The sequence below is a fragment of the Poromitra crassiceps genome (assembly GCF_964638095.1).
Source record: "Poromitra crassiceps genome assembly, chromosome: 20".
In the NCBI taxonomy this organism is placed as follows: domain Eukaryota; kingdom Metazoa; phylum Chordata; class Actinopteri; order Beryciformes; family Melamphaidae; genus Poromitra; species Poromitra crassiceps.
The window spans coordinates 20807166-20814464 of record NC_139637.1 but is presented as its reverse complement, the minus strand read 5'-3'; the positions used below and the strand labels follow the sequence as shown (position 1 = coordinate 20814464).

At 42.8% G+C, this 7299-nt stretch overlaps 1 pseudogene across 1 annotated transcript; it reads left to right on the top strand.

Annotated features, from left to right (window-relative positions):
• The first annotated feature begins 1337 nt into the window (after window positions 1–1337).
• On the top strand, window positions 1338–6473 carry LOC310794949 (large ribosomal subunit protein mL49 pseudogene; annotated as a pseudogene). The gene is made up of 2 exons: window positions 1338–1384; window positions 5702–6473. The product of its transcript is annotated as a large ribosomal subunit protein mL49 pseudogene (transcript).
• The last annotated feature ends 826 nt before the right edge of the window (window positions 6474–7299 follow it).

Here is a 7299-nt window from a genome sequence, read left to right as displayed (position 1 = left end):
ACTCTGTGTACATAAATTATCTCCCAGGATGTTGTAACGGGTCTGTAACTGGTCTTTCTCTCTGGTCAGTTTGTTCACACGAAGATTAACTGTAGGAGATAAACCACATGTTGGGGGATCATTAACATTCACATGACTTATTTAGATGATCTATAACAGCATCACCAAACTGAAAACTCACATAGGACTCCCAGGCTGATGATCGCAGCCAGGAGGAGAAGACACAGCAGCCCCAGAAACACTGTGGCAGCTCGGAAAGGATTCCTCTTCTCAGAGTTTACAGTGACTGGAGTGACTGTGGGCATAAATTAACTGTGTTGGGGAAAGTTGCTTTTAAAAGTAATTTGTAAGGCACATTACTAGTTAAGGTACAAACGTACTTGTTCGTTGTTAGAGTACTTTTACTTTATACACGTACGTCAAAACATATATCAATACAACTTGCACTGCCAACAAGTGTACTGTCAATCATTTTAAAATGCATGCAATATGCTTTGTTTTTAAAACAGCAAATGTCATTAAATATGAAGGAGATCACTTAGCTTGCACTTTTCCAATTAGTGCCCTGTTGTCTGTACAAGATGCAGTTTGATTTTTTAAAAACTTTTTAATAAATATTTGCTCGAACAGAACAAGTAAAATAAACGACATTCTAGTTTTAAAAAGTAACGCATTACAAAAACTGAAAAGGTGTCACTATAGTTGCCACAAAAAACATAGATAGATAGATAGATAGATAGATAGATAGATAGATAGATAGATAGATAGATAGATAGATAGATAGATAGATACAGTAGATAGATACTTTGGTTTTGACCCTCGGTGGTGTCCGGTGGTGTACTCTCCTTCGCCGAGGGGTTGTCACGAATCCTCACGCTGTCTGCGCTCTCATAGATGTCCACAATCCTCTCCTCCTTCTCACCTCTCTGATATCGAACTTTCGTGGTGAGGTCTACCTTGGCGTAGACGTCTGCAGACATCACTGTATGTTTTCTCACACCAGCTGTGTACCTGAATCAGTTCACATGTCATCTACCGGGTGGTCTGTTATGCTCTGCTCAACACCACAAGAACTCACTGTATTTCGGGAAATAGATAAGAAACACCTCAAAACCGAAAAGAACAAAAGAGGAAGTCAAAGTCATGATCTTGATATCTGGTCTGTTTCTTTTCACCAACCACAGCGCTTCTGACAGAATGTGGTGGTAGTTGGGTTGGTGGAGAGGAGGAGGAGGGGCGTCCTATAGTGCATTTTTTATTCTTGTTTGTAACTCCTGTAACTCCATTTGTGTCGGTACTGACTTTTACCTCATGGATCACCAGCCAGCCTTTACACAATGAAGCACAATGAGGTTCTGAAAGATGAACCAAGAGTCTGGCAGAGGTTTGACCCAAATGTATAACAATCACATCTGCAAATATATATAAATATATATATATACAGTATATACAGTATATATATATATATATATATATATATATATATATATATATATATATATATATATATATATATATACTAAGCATCTCGCGTGCTCGATTCCTAGCTCGGCTGCTGCCTGGCCTCGCCTGCCCTATTGGCGCACCCAATGTCTCCCTCTCCTCTCTCTCCCTCTCCCTCAGTCTACCTCAGTCTCCCTCTCCTCTCCCTCAGTCTACCTCAGTCTCCCTCTCCTCTCTAACCCTCATGTCACTTCTTTGTGAAGCTGGGTTATTTCTGCATCTGTCTTTGCTTGTGACTTCTGCATGTGTGGCTTTACTCTATTAGACAGAACTCTGTCAGCATTTGAGTAGATCACACCTAGACCACACTAACGCCAGAGATGGGCAGTATTTTAAATACATGTATTTCAAATACGTATTTCAAATACATTTGTGTATTTTGTCATTTGTATTTGGCTGGACCGAGAAAAATAAGATGTAATTTGTATCAAGATACTTTCAGACCTTGTATTTTGTGTATTTTAAATACATAAAATACTTTATTTTTATTTTTATGTTATTTTATTCTCAAATTGACACATTCTTACCATTGACACAGGTTTAAACTGTGGAGGAAAGAAATGTGACATGTCACTTCTACTCTACCTCTGATTGGCTTACCCTCAGAACAAACTCAACCACAAATCAGAGGCAGAGTAGGGTGGGTCTTGAGTCAGACTTCACATCACTTCTTCATCTAGTATGAAGCCTTGTGTTGGTGGAAATTCCCCCAGAGATAAATTACTAATATAAATTGATGATTAGATATTGCATGCACTGGCCTATCTGCAAATGAAACGGTTTACTGCATATTCAAACCAGTGTATCATATTGTATGTATCAAGACACAACTAATTATCTTCTTAATTAAAATTGGCAAAGTGGGTGGCAGTGTGTGTGGCGGCAGTGTGGGTCATGATTGTGATGTCATCAGTGATGTCACTCGATCAATTGTGATGTCATCAGTGATGTCACTCGAGCCACTGATTGCCCAACTGTGATGTTACTCAGGCAGTTGTGATGTCATCAGTGATGTCACTCGAGCAACTCTGATGTAGTATGAGCCGCGCACATTTGCACGATGGCACCAAGGTGGGTGGGCGGTGTCTGTCTGTCTGTCAGTCATGATTTTGGGAGCCCGTGGAGCCGGCGATTTCCATAACTGCAGCCATGGCGCATCATCTCCAGGAATACTGTTATGATGTCAGATATCTAGGGCTAACATGGTCAAAGTTCCAAACCTTGAGGTTAACATGTAGAAATGTTGCCTGTAAGTCAAAAGCCCTCACAGAAGGTGATTAACAGCTGAAGTGAGCGAGAAATTAGCTGTGCTGAAAAACAGCTAAAACTGAAATGAAAGAACTGTAATGTGTTAGGGTACACAATAGGGTTGTGCGATGTCACCTAAATAACCATCGCGATGGTTCCACAGTGAAACATCGCGATGGACGTTGGCATCGTCGTTTACGGGGGGTGGGGTTAATTAATGATTTATGAAGTCCATGTGGTGCCGTTTGGCTGCACCACTGCAATGTACGTTCACGTTTACAACAGGACAGCTGAGCTCTACATGTCATGAGAGACCAGCGGGCTTGGATAGGCTACTACTACGGTGCCGCGTCTATGTGCCGACAGGCCGCAGTGCCGACAGGTCGCAATGCCGATAGCCCACAAGCAGAACCAGCTGAGCGAGGCGGCGTGCAGCGTGTCGGTGGAGCTAACCTCTCCCAGCCCCCACGCCAAACCTAACCTCCCCCCATGCCTAAACCTAACCTCCCCCAGACCCTAACCCAAAACCTAACCTCTCCCAGCCCCCACGCCAAACCTAACCTCCCCCATGCCATGCCTAAACCTAACCTCCCCCAGACCCTAACCCAAAACCTAACCTCTCCCACCTCCACGCTTAAACCTAAGGTCGGCATTGCGGGTGGTCGGCATAGCGGGTGGTCGGCATAGCGGGTGGACCCCACTACTACAGCACAGAGCCAGGCGATTCAAACAGTAGGCTATCACTAGCAGCAATATTGAAAGGCGCAAAACAATCAAACGTTAACGTTACAGATCGTGACCAACAACGTGTGTGTGTTTAATTTAACTAGCTGGCAGAAAAGGGGCAGAATTACTGGTGGCTAACGTTAGATTTGTGTGGGCTCAGTTTTGAACCTAACATTGGGTTACGTTAGGAGAGATAGAAACACAGCAGCAGGCAGCCTACACAGTATGTAATGGAGAGAGTTCCTGGAAACAGGCGAGTTGAATTCACAGTTGAAGACTTGTAACATTACTCACATTGGTTTGAAAACAGGAAAGAACGTGAAGTTTCTTCTTTCTTAACATTTTCACAACACAACCGACTTCTGCGTATCTTATCTTCCTCTCCGTTTTACCACTTCTCTGAACTGGGGATAAGGTACACTTTGCCGCTTGTTTAATGCCGCCTGTGCGTCCCCCGTGTGTCGCGGTTGAGTGGAGATAGCCTTTTTTATTATTAAATCTGCCAAATTTTTAATTCAAACAGATAATCACGATGGTCCGATGTAGCAGTGTCAGAGGTCGATGGGGGTCAGCCCATCGACGATGGTCGATGCCATCGTCCATGGTGCCAACCCTAAGGAGAATACTGTCACAGAGGACTAAGAGATGATTTACCATCTAAGGAAACCAGAAAATTTCACATTTGATAAGCTGGAATTGTTGCAGCTCTTTATCAGTTTTTATTAAATGTATTTTTATGTATTTTCAAAATACAAAATACGTATTTGTATCTGAAATACATTTTTCAGACGAGTATTTTGTATTTGTATTGTGATACATTTTTTGAGCAAGTATTTGTAATTTGTATCAAAATACTTTATGATGTATTTTCGCCCATCTCTGACTAACGCAGGGAGGAAGCAACAAGACAAGACAGGAGAAGTTTACAGTGAATGTCTTCAATATTATGTTGAGCCAGAGATATTGAGCACAAAACACCAGAACAATGATCACCAAAGTTTCAGGCCGATACAAATAAACTCTGATTTGAATAGTTATCTCATTGCATTTTGAATGCCATTATGTTACAATGTTGCAATCTTAAGAGCAAAATCCAAACACACATTTATATTGTTGTACACATTTTGTGCATTAAATATTTGACAAATTTTGACCAATACATTTTACACAATTCTGTCTTAATATTGACACCCTCTTATTTGGGATTAATTCATTACATTTAGACAGCGTTTACTTCAAAGTAGTTAGGCCTACTTTAAAAACAATTAAAATATAGTAAAAATAGCAAATACTTAGTGGAGAGGAAGAGAACGCACACCGCAGAAAGTGTCAGTGAGGTGCTGGCAATGGAGCAAATGGTCATAGAAGAAGCCGCACACTCTGTTTCCAGATGCAAGAAAGTGTAATTTATTTGACAACAGTTTCGGCCGGAAACAGAGTGTGCGGCTTCCCCTTCTTCTATGAAAAATAGCAAATATCACATAAAATGATAAAAGCACTGGAAACTGTACAGTGATATAAAACTGCAAAGGAAGGCAGGAGCAAACTTCATTGATGGAACAGTCCTTTAAATTTGACCAACATTTTGCAAACACATTATATAAACCAGTGGTTCTCAACTGGTGGGTCGGGACCCAAACGTGGGTCGCGGGGCCGTTTTGAGTGGGTCACAGATGTGTGCATGAAAAAGGACAGCGGACGATTTGACTGTATTTCAGAGGCTGTAGCTGGTTCATTTTTAAAGCCAGAGTGAAGATCCTCATACAATATGACAATAGAAGACTTAGAGGCATCCATTGGTAACAATCTCGTCATGTTCGCTTGTCGGGGGTAAACGTAAATAGAGCTAAATAATGCTCCAAAGTTAGGCTCAATTTTTATAGAGAAAATTCTGAAGACAGCAGCTGTAACAGCAGCTGATCTGAGTTTCAGTGGCGAACCGTGCCTATCAGAACCGGGCCTTCTATGCGGTAATCCCCCCCCCCCACACACAATATATAGCCTAGCTACTGTACGTGCAAGTCTGAGGTCTCTGTGCGCACTGCGTGCGTCTTTTTACGCATTGGTGAGGGCGGACTATTATGAGTTGTCTTCCACAGCCAGGTTCTTTAGGTCGCTGTATCGTTACAGTCTGGCAGTAACACAACCACAGTTTAACAATTAGCTCAATACACAGAAAGACTCCAAAATTACAAGCACAACGAACTCTAAATCCCGCGGACAGGTCCAAAACTCCCCCTGCCCACCGACATCAGCTGCCCCTGCACCGGCGGGCACCGAGAGCTGCCGCTGCCGGGGTGCGGTCGGTGTGTAGCGCTGCTCCAGCGGAGAAGCCCACTTCAATACTGGAGTCGACGGAGGAATACAAGTTTGTGGAGCGTCTCATCCCGCCGACACGAGTCCCCATTCCCCCTAAACACGACGGCCCTGCCCCGTCCGGCTGGGTCGCTCCGGCAGACGTGCCGCCGGCTTTACCGTACGTGATCCGCCGCTCCCGCATGCACAACATCCCCGTCTACACAGACCTGACGCACGGCAGCCGCAAGACCACCCTGGTACGGAAAGTGGAAGGGGACATCTGGGCTCTGGAGAGCGACGTGAAGCAGTATCTGAAGGAGGTGACGGGCAAAGACCTGCCCACACAGGTCAACGAGGTCACCATGACGCTGCGGGTCAAAGGTCACTTTGATGCAGAGCTAAAGGACTGGCTGGTCAAGAAAGGCTTCTAGCTGATGTCATGTGGCGGCACTGTCAGAGCATCTTCTGTTGGTGGAGAGGAGAGCTATTCCAGAACAACATGGACTGTCAGAGCATCTTCTGATGGAGAGCTATGCTAGAACAACAGGATTTGGTGATGGAGGGCACTGTTTGGTGTCAGGACAGCAGCTGATGGACTCTGGACCCACTGGCATGCCAACAACTTTGACTTGACTTGTAATGAAGGCTTCTGACTGCTGGCACATTATTTCACTCTTGACACCAGGAGGGTGTATAAGTGTAACTGTACATACTTGCTTAATATCATATAACATTAATTAAATAGAAAAACAGAACTGTGTCAAGTGTGTCTGTTATGGATTATGTGTGGCTGATCAAAGAAATTATGATACACAATGTGTTTATGGGAGGACATTTCCACCTTGACTGCTTGTCTATAAAGCTTGAAATCTCTGCAGCCATTGAGGTAACAGTGGGGTGACTGTATGGTATATACAGTCACTCCACCATTACCTCTATGGCTAATATGCAGTCATGTTTTTATTTATTTTTACCAAGTACCAATCTCAAGTATGTATTACATACTTGATGGTACTTGGTAAAAAACAAAGTACATGTTATTGTTACAAAATAGTGTGAAATAGCAATTGAAAGGGTCAACATAAACACTTGACTGAGGATAGTTAAACCTCATCTGACCACTGCATAGACAAAAGCATGAATGAGAAATGGCATTGTAGTGTCAAACTTGGTGGGGATAAAAGTCTGCAACTTAAATTAGTGCTTTATTCAGACAGCATATTAAAAGTATACAAAACAACACACTGGGTACTAGTGCAAAGGTAAATAAAAATGATTAGCCAAGTATAAACAGGGGGATGCTGCTGCTCAGCCCCTTTCCTGAACACTATTTTACAAATTCAATTAGTAACTTTATATAAAAGATGTGGTTTTATCATGTGAACATCATGTGAGTTGTTACAAGCTCAACACCTCAGTCCTACAAAAAAATCAAACAGGGTGGACATACAGTAGCTGACTATCCACAACAGTATAGTTTCCTCTCTGAGACAACACACAATAAGGACGTTTATTCAAAAGCTT